The sequence below is a fragment of the Phyllobates terribilis genome, unplaced genomic scaffold (genome assembly GCF_046119375.1).
Source record: "Phyllobates terribilis strain yellow unplaced genomic scaffold, ASM4611937v1 Scaffold_82__1_contigs__length_6685932, whole genome shotgun sequence".
Classification (NCBI taxonomy): Eukaryota; Metazoa; Chordata; class Amphibia; order Anura; family Dendrobatidae; genus Phyllobates; species Phyllobates terribilis.
The window spans coordinates 1,287,320-1,303,064 of record NW_027362842.1 but is presented as its reverse complement, the minus strand read 5'-3'; the positions used below and the strand labels follow the sequence as shown (position 1 = coordinate 1,303,064).

The following is a 15,745-nucleotide window of genomic DNA, read 5'->3' as shown; positions in this document are numbered from 1 at the left end:
CTATTAGTCCATCTATACTGACCTCCATCAGGTTGCAAATTGAATAAAAAAAATTTCTGCATCTAGCTCTGAAAAAATATTTGGGCTTCTAGCGGTGTGTGGGACTTCGTCTATTAGTCCATCTATACTGACCTCCATCAGGTTGCAAATTAAAAATATTTTTTTTCTGCATCTAACCCAGCCAATAGTTTTGGCCTAATACCACACTTTGGCCACTCAGCTCTGCTCGGTTACCATCCATTGTTTTTTTGTGCAAACAACTCCAGAGTTGTGAATTAGTTAACCACCAAAATGAGTGGAAAAAGGCCTGCTGCTGGTGGAAAGGGGAATAGGCGTGTTGGGAAGGGGAAAAAAGTTTGTGTCCGTGGGGTAGGTGCAGAAGAAAGACCATCTTCCAGCCAAACTAAAATGTCTACTTCTTTTAGCGGACAATGTGATAAGATCCCTTTCTTACGGCCACGCCAATCGCTACAAATTCCAGATGAGGCACAAAAACAGCAGGTGCTTCAACGGATATCAAGTGCTCCTTTAAGTGGGCTCTCCTCCACATCAACTTCAACATCACAAATACTCCAGTCCTCAAAGGTGTCACCCAAATCGCACTTGCTTCCTCACAGCTCCCAAATCTCCAGCTGCCCGTCTGAGTATGAGGTAGAACAGATGGTTGAGTCTGCAGAGCTGTTTACTCATACTATAGCCTGGGAATCAGAGGTCGACTCCAGCGCTTCTGTGAATCCAGACGAGGAAATGATCTGCACTGATGCCCAGAATCTTTATGAGTCGGATCCAGGACCAGACGCAGAAGGTTCTGACCATAATGTAGACCCTCATTCCCAAACTGTAACTCCTGTTGGTGGAGACAATGAGGAAGACGATGATAAGACTCAAATACCTGATTGGAGCGACAACTTTAGTTTTTTGTCAGGGCAGGAACAGGTTGGCTCTGAGGACGACGGGTGTGATAACGCACAGGGTGATGATGATGAGGTCGGAGATCCCACTTACTGTCAACCCACAGTCAGCCAAGAGATGAGGTCAGCAGAGGAGGTGGAGGAAGATGCTAGTGACGACGAGGTCAGGTTGCGCCTTCCTGGACAGAGACGTAGTACTGGAAGCACGTCAACAACTGCATCCTCAAACACAACTCTGCCTCTCACCACAAGTCGTGGTGGCTCTTCAGGTCGCATGGGTGCTAAGCCTTGCATAGCCTGGGCATTTTTTCAGATCGATAAAGATGACCCAACTCGTGTTATCTGTAACATTTGTCAGCAAAAGCTAAGTAGAGGCCAAAAAATACATAGTTTGAGTACTTCATGCATGAACCGGCACATGGACATGAAGCATAAGTTGCAGTGGGAAGCTCAGTGTGCTACAATGCGGTCTAGCCGGCCGGGCCAACCACCGTCTGCCATATCTTGTGCATCCGCGGCCTCTTCATCCTCTGTGACTGGGGGGACAGCAGTCACACCTGTTTTGGGGCGCAGACCTGCCACCTCTTTACCCGCAACAGCCAGCGTGATTGGCAGGTCATCATTTTCTTTGGAGGTGGTAACACCAGCTGGTCTTGAGCGCTGTCCGACATCGATAGCACCACCTTTGGATCAAGGCAGCCTAACATGTCCGCCTGCATCTTCCTCACAGACCGGCAGTTTGCCGGGGACACCCTTATCAACCCCGTCTAAGCACAATAGCCAGCCCTCGGTCCCTCAGATGTGGACAAGTAAAAGACCATTTAATCCTAGCCATGAGAAAGCTAAGAGGTTGAATTTCACCATCTGCAAGCTCTTGGCTACAGAAATGCTGCCTTTCCGCCTGGTGGACACAGAGGATTTTCGAGACCTTATGTCCGTCGCAGTGCCCCAGTACCAGATGCCCAGTCGGCACTACTTCTCAAAGAAAGGTGTGCCTGCACTCCACCAGCATGTCGCACACAACATCACCGCTTCTTTGAGAAACTCTGTGTGTGACAGGGTGCATTTCACCACAGACACTTGGACGAGTAGGCATGGACAGGGGCGTTACATGTCGCTGACTGGGCACTGGGTAACTATGGTGACAGCAGGACAAGGGGCTGCTGTCCAAGTCTTGCCGTCCCCACGAGTTGTGCGTCAATCCTCTTTATGTCATTTTTCCTCCACTGCTTCTGCCTCCTCAACCTCCTCTCGGTCTTCTACCTGCACCCAAAGCCTGTCTGGTCATGCCACAAGCTTTCTAACTGCGCAGAAGGGATCCTGCACACCTCCTTACTATGCTGGCAGTAGGGCTCAACGTCATCAGGCGGTTTTTACATTGAAATGTCTGGGAAATGTGAGTCACACAGCTGAGGAGTTGTGGTCAGCTCTGGAGAACCAATTTCATGAATGGTTGTCTCCACTGGACCTGAAACCAGGGAAGGCCGTGTGCGACAATGCTGCAAACCTGGGTGCGGCCCTTCGCCGGGGCAATGTCACACACGTGCCTTGTATGGCTCACGTGTTGAACCTGGTTGTCCAGCAATTTTTAGCCCACTATCCCAGACTAGATGGCCTTCTGCAGAGGGCACGGTCGCTGTGTGCTCACTTCCGCCGTTCGCATCCCGCAGCTCAGCGACTTACATCTCTACAGAAGTCGTTGGGCCTGCCACTTCACCGGCTAAAATGCGATGTGCCTACCCGGTGGAATTCAACTCTGCACATGTTGCAGCGACTGTGGCAGCACCGACAAGCCCTGGTGCAATACGTTCTGACGTATAGCCTGGGCCAACGAGATTCAGAGGTGGGGCAAATCACGCTGGAGGAGTGGTCTCAGATCAGGGACCTATGCACCCTTCTGCACAGTTTTGAAATGGCGACGAAGATGTTTAGTGCTGACGATGCCATTATCAGCATGACTATTCCGGTGATTTACATGCTGGAGCACATGTTAAACAGAATTCGGAGTCAGGTGGTGGCACAAGAGGAGGTGGAGGAAGTAGAGGAGGAGGAGTTGTATGCGGAAGGGCTAACATCTGCAAGGTCCAGACGGTCGGCAGCACCAGGGCGGCAGGCATGTGAGGGTGGGGGAGATGATTTTACCAGGGCGCATGGTAGCAGCCAAACTAGTGAGGAAGGTGCAGGAGCCCAGGAAGAAGTGGAGGACGAACTGATGGAAGACTCATCAGATGAGGGAGACCTTGATCACATTTCTGTTGTGCGAGGTTGGGGGGAGAGGACAGAGGAAGGAAGCATGATTGTTACCTCGCCACCAACACAACAGGGACTTGGTGCTCCTGGATGCGCAACACACATGAGTGCCTTCTTGCTGCACTACCTGCAACATGACCCTCGAATTGTGAGAATTAGAAATAATCCTGACTACTGGGTTGCCACACTGTTAGATCCCCGGTACAAAAGTAAATTTGCAGAAATTATTCCTGCCATAGAAAGGGATGCACGCATGCAGGAGTATCAGCAGAGACTGTTGCAGAATCTTACATGTGCTTTTCCACAAAATACCAGTGGTGCACGTAGTGAATCTCACAGTTCCAACTTGCCAACCGTGGGACCGTCAAGTGTTCAGCACTCAAACCGTAACAGAACCACAGTATCTGCTGGTAACATCAATTTTGCGGAATCATTTCACCACTTTTTTAGCCCATCCTTTGCAAGGCCACAGGAGACAAGAAGTCTGACACATAGTCAACGCCTAGAGACGATGGTACAGGAGTATCTCCAAGTAAACATTGAAGCCACGACTGTGTCACTGGACCCTTGCTCTTTTTGGGCTTCCAATCTGGATAAATGGCCGGAGCTAGCCACTTACGCCTTGGAGATCTTGTCATGCCCCGCAGCCAGCGTTCTGTCTGAACGTGTGTTCAGCGCTGCTGGTGGTGTGCTGACAGATAAGAGCACGCGGCTCTCCACTGATAATGTAGACAGACTCAGGTTCATAAAGATGAACAAATCATGGATCCGAAACGACTTTTCTACCCCTGTGTCATCCTGGGGAGCGTAAAAGCTTGATGATTGGTTAAAATCACCCTACCAACCGTTTTAAGCTTTCAAATTACTAATCATGTTTATCTGTATCTTGACTGGAAAATAATTTGGGCTTTGTAGCAGTGTGCAGCACTGATCCTATTAGGCCATCTATAATAAGCTTCACCAGATTTAAAATTAAAAATAATTTTTAGCTGCATCTAGCCCGGAAAATAATTTTGGGGCTCCGAGATGTGCAAGACACATAAGTGCCTTCTTGCTGCACTACCTGCAGCATGACCCTCATATTGTCAGAATTCGAAGTAATCATGACTACTGGGTTGCCACACTCTTAGATCCCCCAAACTTTTCGATCAACCTTTTCATTTTAATAAAGACCAAAAAAATGGTCATTTTTGAAATTATAAGCATTAGCAGGTTGTTAGAAACTGAAATCAAACAGTTTTCAACTCAAAACTTTATTCTAGGTGATGTTACATTTTCACATAGGACCCCTTGTTCGAAAGGAGCTTCTGAACTCTCTCGTCCATTGAATTTGTCAGGTTTTGGATGGTTTCTGCTTCAATTGTTTTGCATGAGGACAGAATACCCTCCCAGAGCTGTTGCTTAGATGTGAACTGCCTCCCGCCATCATAGACACTCCTTTTAATGATGCTCCAAAGGTTCTGAATGGGGTAGAGGTCAGGGGAGCATGGGGGTCACACCATAAGTTTGTCCCCTTTTATGCCCATATCAGCCAGAGATGCAGATGTTTTATGTGCAGCATGAGATGGTGAATTATCATGCAGAAAAATGATCTTGCTGTGAAATACACGGTTCTTCTTCTTGAACCATGGCAGGAAGTGCTGTTTGAGAAAATCCACATACATTATGGAGTTCATCTTTAGCGCCTTCAGGGATCCTAAAGGGGCCGACAATCTCTCTCCCCATGATTCCAGCCCAAAACATTACTCCACCTCCTCCTTGTTGGCGCTGTAGCCGTGTTTGCGTGGGGTGTCCATCAACCAGCCATCCTCCACTCCATTCATCTGGACCATCGAGCGCTGCACGGCACTCATCCGTGAACAAAACAGTTTTGAAATCAGTCTTCATGTAATGTTTGGCCCTCTGGAGCCGTTTCTGCTTGTGTGAAGTGGATAGAGGAGGTCGACAGGATGGCGTATGCACAGCTGCAAACCTCTGAAGGACCCTGCATCTTGTTGTTCGGGGGACGTTGGAGGCACAAGCAGCTTCAAAAACTTGTCTGCTGCTATGACAAGGCTTTTTTGCCGCTGCTCTTTCAACCTGACGTAATTGCCTGTAGGAAAGAGTCCTCAATTTGCCCTTATCAGCACGCACACGTGTGTACTGTGAATCAGCTACATACTTCTTGATTGCCAAGACACTTCATCCTGATCATCGCACAATGTTGATTGTAGTCATGCCTTGACCTAAACACTCCACAATTTGTTGCTTCTCAGCAGCCGACACATCCTTTTTCTTTCCCATTTTGGCAGAAAATGTAGGCTGCTTAATAATGTGAGAGAGCCTTCTTAAGTAGTCTTGCCTTTCATTGGACACACCTGCCAAACTAATTAGCACAGGTGTCTGCAATTGCTTACAGTGATATAAAGAGCCCTGACACACATCACCATCAATGAGTTTAACTGACAAACAAACAAATTCTTCCCTTATCACTCCTAAACACTTTTTGCATAATAATTTGGAACGCGGTGTACATGTGCTTTTCCACAAAACACCAGTGGTTCACGTAGTGAATCTTACAGTTCTAACTTGCCAACCGTGGTCTGTATGGAGTTGTTCAATAAAGGGCCCAAAATTAAGATAACATAGATGGGAGAGGTCTCTATGAATAGGAATTCCTAAGTATTTGATACCCTGTGAGGGCCAGGCAAAGGGAAAGTTGGACTGGATGGAATCCTATATGGATTTAGGGAGGGAGACATCGAGGGCCTCAGACTTCGCTGCATTGATTTTAAAATTTTACCATGTAACAAAGTGATCTATTTCAGCCATAACAGCAGGGATGGATATATGTGACTGAGTGATATATACTAGGACATCATCAGCAAATAGAGAGCACTTGTACTCGGTGCCTCCCACCTCAATCCACCTAATATTGGGGTTATGGCGAATTGATGAGAGCAGGTGCTCCGTCACTAGGATGTATAAGAGAGGGGACAGAGGACATCCCTGCCTTGTCCCATTGGTGATTGTGAAAGGTGATGAAAATGTTCTGACGCACCCCCTGGGCCTTGGGACACCCGGAGCCGGACCCTTTTTGGTGGATGCTGGTGGTTGTAGTCTTCGTGGCGGCGATCCGGTTCCGTGGCTCAGGGCGGTCAAACCAGTGGCGGAACTATTTATGTGGTTTTGATGTTTAAATGTCCGACTACGCCACCCGTGGATTGCGGTCAGAGTGAACCGCCGCTACAGGGCAGACCGCTAAGGCTGGTGTTGTGGGTGCAGCAGAGCGTAGCATAACTCCCCACGGGAGGAGTATAGCCTCAGGGCAGTGTATGCGGAGGATGGGGGTGATGGTGCAGGGCAGCAGCAGTAACGACACGGAGTCAGTGATGCAGTTCAGGGCCTTTACTCACAGTTCTTATTATCCAGACCACGTCTGCAGGTAACGGCTGCCCACGTCGTACTGTGCTCACCAGGTGAGGGGCTCAGACAACTCCCAGATAACTTTGGAGCGCTTCACAGGACCCCCTTTGTGTGTCCTTTGTCTGGCCTTTCTTACCAACACTTCTGTCCGGCTGCCTCGGGCCTCCTCTTGGTAAACTTGGCGCCAGTTTCCCTGACCCTATGTGGTGCCTTCCTAGCGGGTGGAGCAAGGGGCTGCGCCACATATGTCAGAGCCTCCGGTTTCTAGCTGAGGGTCGTTTCCTGCCTCCACTAGTTCGGGGACCGGTCTCCCCCTTTGGCCTGACCCCTCCACGCAGGTGGATTCGGGCGTGCGGTGGCGACTCGCCCGTCCGCACCCCTGGGATCCCTTCATTCCTCGTTCCTGGAGCCTTCTCCGCTCCTCTTCCTTCCTTCTCCCTCTTGCAGGCCTGGGCCTCTGTTACTTGGCCCGCCTCCGGAGCAGAGCTCATGCAGAGCCCCTGCTCCCTGCCACTTCTGCTCAGACTTCTCTGCACTGAACTAAGATGGTGCCCACCTTTTATACTCCCTTCTCAATGCACCCAGGAACTGCTTCCTCCCTGCTCCTGCACTGCAGGGTTCCCCTTCCTCAGTGTTCCCTCCCCCCACTCCAGCCAGGGACAGGGACTGTCGTGCCCATCTCAGGGGCATATTGGTCGCCCTGCCCCACGGCAATGTGGTGTAATGCATGCAGGTGTCGGGTCCTGATCCACACTCCATCCTTATCTGAGAGTGAGATATCACACCTCTGGGTGAGGTGCAATACGTCTGTAGCAACCGAGCCCTCGGTGCTACAGTTCCATTTATCTTCAGCCTAGGTGACGTATTGTGATACAGGGCCGTGATTTTGGCTATAAAAGGGTCCCCTAGACCCCTACCCCAAGCTTTTTAAGAGAATCATATATGGCGTGCCAGGAGACTCTATGGAATGCTTTCTCAGCATCCAACGAGAGTATCTACTTACAAATTTTTAACTGCATCTAGCCCAGGAAATACTTTGTGCCTAGTAGCAGTGTCTGCTAGTCAGCGGATTATCCCGGCTGTTAAGCAAGCTACACCACCTGTAGTTTGGACACTTAATTTTTTCAAAGGAAATGCTTCGGGACCACGGGATACTTAGTGAAGAGCATCAGGAGGCACCCCAAGGCATAGGGGCTGGGACTGGCACTAGGATGCCTTGCGGTGGACAGCCGAGCTCGATCCTTATAAAAGCTTTTTAACTGCAGCAGCTTTAGTGGACGCTACTGGAGCTGGAATTACGCGGCTGCTGGCATGAGACTTGCCCTCCAATAGATCCTTGTAAATGGATTTAAAGTGTATTCATTCAAATTAGAGGGACAATTTAAATTAAAAAGCTTAGAGCTGCCTCCACCACAGGGGGGCTCTCTCGACCCACCAGCGGACAGGCACCAGTATTGGGAGAGGGGGGCTGGCCGTCAGGGTTCACCGCGGCTGTGGCACAAACCCGGCGACACGGAGGTGGCACGGGCAGGAGCGGACTGGCCGTCTCGGCTTCTCACTTTTTGGATTTTAGAAGGGCATGACATGCCTATATCTGTGTCTCCCCCTCCTTTTACTCCTCCACCTCTTTTCTTTTCGCATGACTATATGTACTTGTCACTTTTCCATGTGTTAGTTGTGTCTTCTGAGCAGTTTGTCAGCTTTTGGACACCTTTGAAGGTGTTTTCTATGTGTTTCTATGTGTTTTTGTTTGCCTGCCATTGGTTTTAACGGTGTTCGAAGGTGTTCGACGAACAGTTCGACGAACAGTTCGGCGAACACACGGGTGTTCAACGAACCGAACCGAACTCGAACACTACGGGGGTGGCTCAACACTACTGGTTAATCTGCGAGTAAGCCGGAGTCCCCCTGGCCAGGTGGAGTTGTAGGCCTTCCCGTTAGTCTGTACCCTTCCTGGCTACCCTGCTTTCGGCGGTTACAAGTAGCCCACGTCCCTGGGTATACTGTGTGGTGCTCACCCGTATGGCTGGTGACCTGGGGCCTCCTGTTAGCCTCCGCTCCGGGATGGCGGTGCTGGTCCCTCCGTTGTGACTGAGCCTCCGGGCTTTTATGGCCAGAGGACCTGGAATCCCCTGCCGGATGGATTCTGCTGCTGGGTATATCTTAGTCCCCACAGCCTCGGACTCCTGTGTCCGGTTTTAGTACCTTCTCCCAGGGCGAGCTCTGCACAGCTCCAGCCCCTGGCGCTTCTCCTTGGCTCCTACAGAGCTCCTGATGTCTATCTGTCCCTGTTTCTGCGTGTCCAGACCAGACTCCGTCTCTGTCTGGAACTCCTCTCCTCTAACCCTGCCTCAGCCCCAGTTTATGTAGGGGAAGTTCTTCCCCTCCCAGGACTGGGCAGGAGGTGTGGCATGCTTAGGATTCCTGCCCAGGAGACCTCCCACCTGCTCACAGACGTAATATTGCTATTACTGTGGAAACCAGACCCCTGGGGTGCCACAGATCCACTGCTCAAAGTTGGTTCTGAGCCGGTCTACCACATCACGGTAGGTGTCCTGTGGTCCACGTTGGAGGGTTCTGAATTTTTTCCGGTAAACCTCCGGAGTCAGCTGGTACTTTTTTATCAGGGCCTGCTTGACGGCCTCATAGTCTCCATCCTGCTCTCGAGGGAGGGAAGCAAACACCTCCAAAGCTTTTCCTCGGAGCCCTGGAGTCAAATATCTTGCCCATTGGTCGATGGGCAGCTGATACTGCCTGCAGGCCTTTTCAAAGCCTCGCAGAAATGTGTCCAAGTCCCCATCCTTTTCCATCACAGGGAAGTGCTCAGGACGAGGTTTAAAGCAGCTGGCACTGTTGGACTCACGGGTCTGCGTAGAGGGCGACTCCTTCTGAATCCGGGCTAGCTCCAGCTGGTGTTGTCGGTCAGCTTGGGCTTGTCGCTCAGCAGCCTCTCGGTCAGCTTGGGCTTGTCGCTCAGCCCGCTCCTGGAATTTCAGGATCAGCTCCAGTCGTCCATCATAATTGTCTGTGGCGAGCTCCTCCAAGGCCATCTGCAGGTGGGGGTCCACACTACCCTGGTTGCGGGTATGGCTGGCAATCACTGGTTGGACCCCGGCAGCAGCGCCATCCGGGCCTTGGCTGGCCGCCCCCTCATCAGGGCTCTGCTGTCGGACGGGCTCTGCAGCATCTTGTAACAGTTCAGAAATCATTTGTTCTTTGCTTTTGCCGTGGGGGTCAATGCCTTTGATTATACATATTCCAGTAAGAGTGTCCTTTTTCTGCTGGTGATACCAGGACTCCCCAACTACAACCATGATCACCAAAATAAAAATAGAAAAGAAAAATCGAAGAAGGGTAGGGGTAACTGCTACACATACAGTATTGTCTCAGATCTAATAAACACTGAGTTCGATCTTCAAAACTTTTGTGCAAGTTTTTAGTGAGAGGAATGATTGCTCAAACCAGATCACTAATGTCCTATGATCCCACCGCTGCCACCAATTTGTCATGAAAGCAACACCCACTCTTGGGTCAGACCTTGCAGCTCTCTGGCGCCCCCTTATCCTGCTGGTCAAACACGGTATTGACAGAGGATAAGCACGGGTGCAGCTGCTCTAATTTATGTCGACTATTGCGGCACGTGATGTGACAGGACGTATATATACCACCAGTTCCTTCCAGGAACGTATATATACCTCCGACCAGCCACCCTCAAACCACAATATCACATAAATACTGGTATACTGCCACCACCGATCGCTTAACAGGTGGATCGGGTACCTGGTAGGTAACGTGAATTAGCGAGTGAGGAACGTGTTTGCTCGACATAGGACAAGAAGAAAGAAACTGGTAAATAATTAATGATTTACTCCCAAAAGGTGGGCAGTGTTTACAAAATATATACAAGATATTATAAAGGAGACAATTTACATGTATGCATAAACAGTTATTAAAATAAAAGGGATAAGTAATAGCAAAACCTGCTTCACAAGGTGATGGTCTCAGATTCTGTGGGGGGGACGGCTCCCCGGAAATTAGACTTGATTCCTTCACGCAGCGTGTAGTGCATGCGTCTGCGTCCCTGGTTGGAATGGCTTGAAAAATGGCCGATCTGGTTTTTAGCAAGCAGCCAAAACTCTGGGGAACACCCCTTATTTACCTTACAAGGGGGCTCGGCTTTGCGAGCCCACCCAGCTGCAGAAGACCTAAAAAATCCTTCAGATTCCATATCTTGGTGTGGGGGGGGGTCCCACATCCAAGAGGGAGACATCATCTTGACCGTCACCAATATTCATGAAGATAGATATTAAATATGAAACCTCTATGACGCTCAGAATCTCAGAATCCATTATCTCAGTTCCCGGTCATTCCTCAGTTATGCAAGTTATACTATTGTAATGGGAAAAAGGTGAGCATTCAAAAAACGTGGTTCCGATGTTTCTGTCAGACCTGTGCGTGATTAAAATTGGCATAAAACGTTTGTACAATTAAACAATGGGATTTTTTTGGAGGGATTTTCCGGTTTGTACCAGCGCTTGCCCTGGTCTGAGGTTTTATGGCGGGTCATAAAAATTCCTGGTTTGGAGAAAAGCAAAAGTGAGTTCTATGTCTTCACTTACAAACAGATAGGGGGTGGGGTTTTTTTTCCTTTTTTAAAACATCTCTCATTTTTAAAACCTCGGGCAAAAATACCTTTTGCCTGACACGGAGGGATCTATTATATAGAGTCATTACACACAGAATGATCTATTATATAGAGTCATTACTAGAGATGAGCGTTGTTCTACTCGAACTGTTCGCCAATCTCAAATTCGAGCTGTTTTGGGCGGTGTTCGAGCCGTTCGGCGAACACGAACAATTTGATAAAAATTCGGCTGTTCGAGGTTATGTTCGATAACTGTTCGTGCACCAAAATCATAACTGGATTTTTTCTCAGTAATGATGAAAATTAATGTTAATACGCAGTTTGAGTGTACCGCGGGGTGGGGGGAGGGGCAGGGGATGGATCTCTGCAGGAACAATGAAGATCTCCATTTTTTTTTCTCTTTCCCGCATTTGCAGTGGGGAGGTGCAATCTGTCAGCCTATCAGCAGCGCACACACGGAGCGAAGTGCTTTTTTTCACACAAGCAAGGGCATGTGTCATTGGCAGTGTATGTCACATGTCCTTGCCCTATAAGACCAAGCCATTTTCCCCGTCGCCACCATTTTCTCACTGCTGCAGCTGCGTGTTAGACGGCACCGCTGTTGCTGTGTGCGCCATACCTTGTTAATTTAAGGCAATTTTCTCACAAATCTACAGATAGCTTGGGAGTAGGGAATAGTTGTGATTGCAGTCCTTTTAAGGACTAGGTTACAGCATTTCCTACGACTTTTATCAGGGAGGTCTGTGCTCTTAAATAGATAGGTTGTGGGAGTAAAGACTAATTGTAATTGGAGTCCTTTTCAGGACTAGGTTACATCAGTTCCTATCAGTTTTTGCCAGGCAGGTCTGTGCCAGTGCTGTGCAAGTTTTTTTCACAGCATTTGGCTGAATCTAGCAAAGCTAATCCTTTTTGGCCTATTGCAGAGTGTGTTAGTCAGTGGAGTAGCCTATCTGTGCTGCAAGATATACCACCTGTGTATAGAATACCAATTTTTTTACTGCACCTAGTGAAGTAAAATCTTTTGGGCATAGCATCATTCTATTAGTCCATCTATACTGACCTCCATCAGGTTGCAAATTAAAACTAATTTTTATCTGCATCTACAGTACCTCTGAAAAAATATTTGGGCTTCTAGCTGTGTGTGGGACTTGTTGTATTAGTCCATCTATACTGACCTCCATCAGGTTGCAAACTGAATATATTTTTTTCTGCATCTACCTCTGAAAAAATATTTGGGCTTCTAGCTGTGTGTGGGTCTTGTTCTATTAATCCATCTATACTGACCTCCATCAGGTTGCAAACTGAATATAATTTTTTTCTGCATCTAGCTCTGAAAAAATATTTGGCCTTCTAGCAGAGTGTCGGACTTTCTCTATTAGTCCATCTATACTGACCTCCATCAGGTTGCAAATTAAAAATAATTTGTATCTGCATCTACAGTACCTCTGAAAAAATATTTGGGCTTCTAGCTGTGTGTGGGACTTGTTGTATTAGTCCATCTATACTGACCTCCATCAGGTTGCAAATTAAAAATAATTTGTATCTGCATCTACAGTACCTCTGAAAAAATATTTGGGCTTCTAGCTGTGTGTGGGACTTGTTGTATTAGTCCATCTATACTGACCTCCATCAGGTTGCAAATTAAAAATAATTTGTATCTGCATCTACAGTACCTCTGAAAAAATATTTGGGCTTCTAGCTGTGTGTGGGACTTGTTGTATTAGTCCATCTATACTGACCTCCATCAGGTTGCAAATTAAAAATAATTTTTATCTGCATCTACAGTACCTCTGAAAAAATATTTGGGCTTCTAGCTGTGTGTGGGACTTGTTGTATTAGTCCATCTATACTGACCTCCATCAGGTTGCAAACTGAATATATTTTTTTCTGCATCTAACCCAGCCAATAGTTTTGGCCTAATACCACAGTTTGGCCACTCAGCTCTGCTCGGTTACCATCCATTGTTTTTTTGTGCAAACAACTCCAGAGTTGTGAATTAGTTAACCACCAAAATGAGTGGAAAAAGGCCTGCTGCTGGTGGAAAGGGGAATAGGCGTGTTGGGAAGGGGAAAAAAGGTTGTGTCCGTGGGGTAGGTGTTAAAGCAACAGTAACATCTGCAGGAGAAAGACCATCTTCCAGCCAAACTAAAATGTCTACTTCTTTTAGCGGACAATGTGATAAGATCCCTTTCTTACGACCACGCCAATCGCTACAAATTCCAGATGAGGCACAAAAACAGCAGGTGCTTCAACGGATATCAAGTGCTCCTTTAAGTGGGCTCTCCTCCACATCAACTTCAACATCACAAATACTCCAGTCCTCAAAGGTGTCACCCAAATCGCACTTGCTTCCTCACAGCTCCCAAATCTCCAGCTGCCCGTCTGAGTATGAGGTAGAACAGATGGTTGAGTCTGCAGAGCTGTTTACTCATACTATAGCCTGGGAATCAGAGGTCGACTCCAGCGCTTCTGTGAATCCAGACGAGGAAATGATCTGCACTGATGCCCAGAATCTTTATGAGTCGGATCCAGGACCAGACGCAGAAGGTTCTGACCATAATGTAGACCCTCATTCCCAAACTGTAACTCCTGTTGGTGGAGACAATGAGGAAGACGATGATAAGACTCAAATACCTGATTGGAGCGACAACTTTAGTTTTTTGTCAGGGCAGGAACAGGTTGGCTCTGAGGACGACGGGTGTGATAACACACAGGGTGATGATGATGAGGTTGGAGATCCCACTTACTGTCAACCCACAGTCAGCCAAGAGATGAGGTCAGCAGAGGAGGTGGAGGAAGATGCTAGTGACGACGAGGTCAGGTTGCGCCTTCCTGGACAGAGACGTAGTACTGGAAGCACGTCAACAACTGCATCCTCAAACACAACTCTGCCTCTCACCACAAGTCGTGGTGGCTCTTCAGGTCGCATGGGTGCTAAGCCTTGCATAGCCTGGGCATTTTTTCAGATCGATAAAGATGACCCAACTCGTGTTATCTGTAACATTTGTCAGCAAAAGCTAAGTAGAGGCCAAAAAATACATAGTTTGAGTACTTCATGCATGAACCGGCACATGGACATGAAGCATAAGTTGCAGTGGGAAGCTCAGTGTGCTACAATGCGGCCTAGCCGGCCGGGCCAACCACCGTCTGCCATATCTTGTGCATCCGCGGCCTCTTCATCCTCTGTGACTGGGGGGACAGCAGTCACACCTGTTTTGGGGCGCAGACCTGCCACCTCTTTACCCGCAACAGCCAGCGTGATTGGCAGGTCATCATTTTCTTTGGAGGTGGTAACAGCAGCTGGTGTTGAGCGCTGTCCGACATCGATAGCACCACCTTTGGATCAAGGCAACCTAACATGTCCGCCTGCATCTTCCTCACAGACCGGCAGTTTGCCGGGGACACCCTTATCAACCCCGTCTAAGCACAATAGCCAGCCCTCGGTCCCTCAGATGTGGACAAGTAAAAGACCATTTCCTCCTAGCCATGAGAAAGCTAAGAGGTTGAATTTCACCATCTGCAAGCTCTTGGCTACAGAAATGCTGCCTTTCCGCCTGGTGGACACAGAGGATTTTCGAGACCTTATGTCCGTCGCAGTGCCCCAGTACCAGATGCCCAGTCGGCACTACTTCTCAAAGAAAGGTGTGCCTGCGCTCCACCAGCATGTCGCACACAACATCACCGCTTCTTTGAGAAACTCTGTGTGTGACAGGGTGCATTTCACCACAGACACTTGGACGAGTAGGCATGGACAGGGGCGTTACATGTCGCTGACTGGGCACTGGGTAACTATGGTGACAGCAGGACAAGGGGCTGCTGTCCAAGTCTTGCCGTCCCCACGAGTTGTGCGTCAATCCTCTTCATGTCAAAGTTCCTCCACTGCTTCTGCCTCCTCAACCTCCTCTCGGTCTTCCACCTGCACCCAAAGCCTGTCTGGTCATGCCACAAGCTTTCTAACTGCGCAGAAGGGATCCTGCACACCTCCTTACTATGCTGGCAGTAGGGCTCAACGTCATCAGGCGGTTTTTACATTGAAATGTCTGGGAAATGTGAGTCACACAGCTGAGGAGTTGTGGTCAGCTCTGGAGAACCAATTTCATGAATGGTTGTCTCCACTGGACCTGAAACCAGGGAAGGCCGTGTGCGACAATGCTGCAAACCTGGGTGCGGCCCTTCGCCGGGGCAATGTCACACACGTGCCTTGTATGGCTCACGTGTTGAACCTGGTTGTCCAGCAATTTTTAGCCCACTATCCCAGACTAGATGGCCTTCTGCAGAGGGCACGGTCGCTGTGTGCTCACTTCCGCCGTTCGCATCCCGCAGCTCAGCGACTTACATCTCTACAGAAGTCGTTGGGCCTGCCACTTCACCGGCTAAAATGCGATGTGCCTACCCGGTGGAATTCAACTCTGCACATGTTGCAGCGACTGTGGCATCACCGACAAGCCCTGGTGCAATACGTTCTGACGTATAGCCTGGGCCAACGAGATTCAGAGGTGGGGCAAATCACGCTGGAGGAGTGGTCTCAGATCAG

At 48.8% G+C, this 15,745-nt stretch overlaps 1 protein-coding gene across 1 annotated transcript in view; it reads left to right on the top strand.

The window, feature by feature from the left end:
* LOC141197269 (vomeronasal type-2 receptor 26-like) overlaps positions 1-15,745 on the top strand; it is a 681,141-nt gene that overhangs the window by 559,123 nt on the left and 106,273 nt on the right. The gene's annotated exons all lie outside the window — the stretch shown is intronic.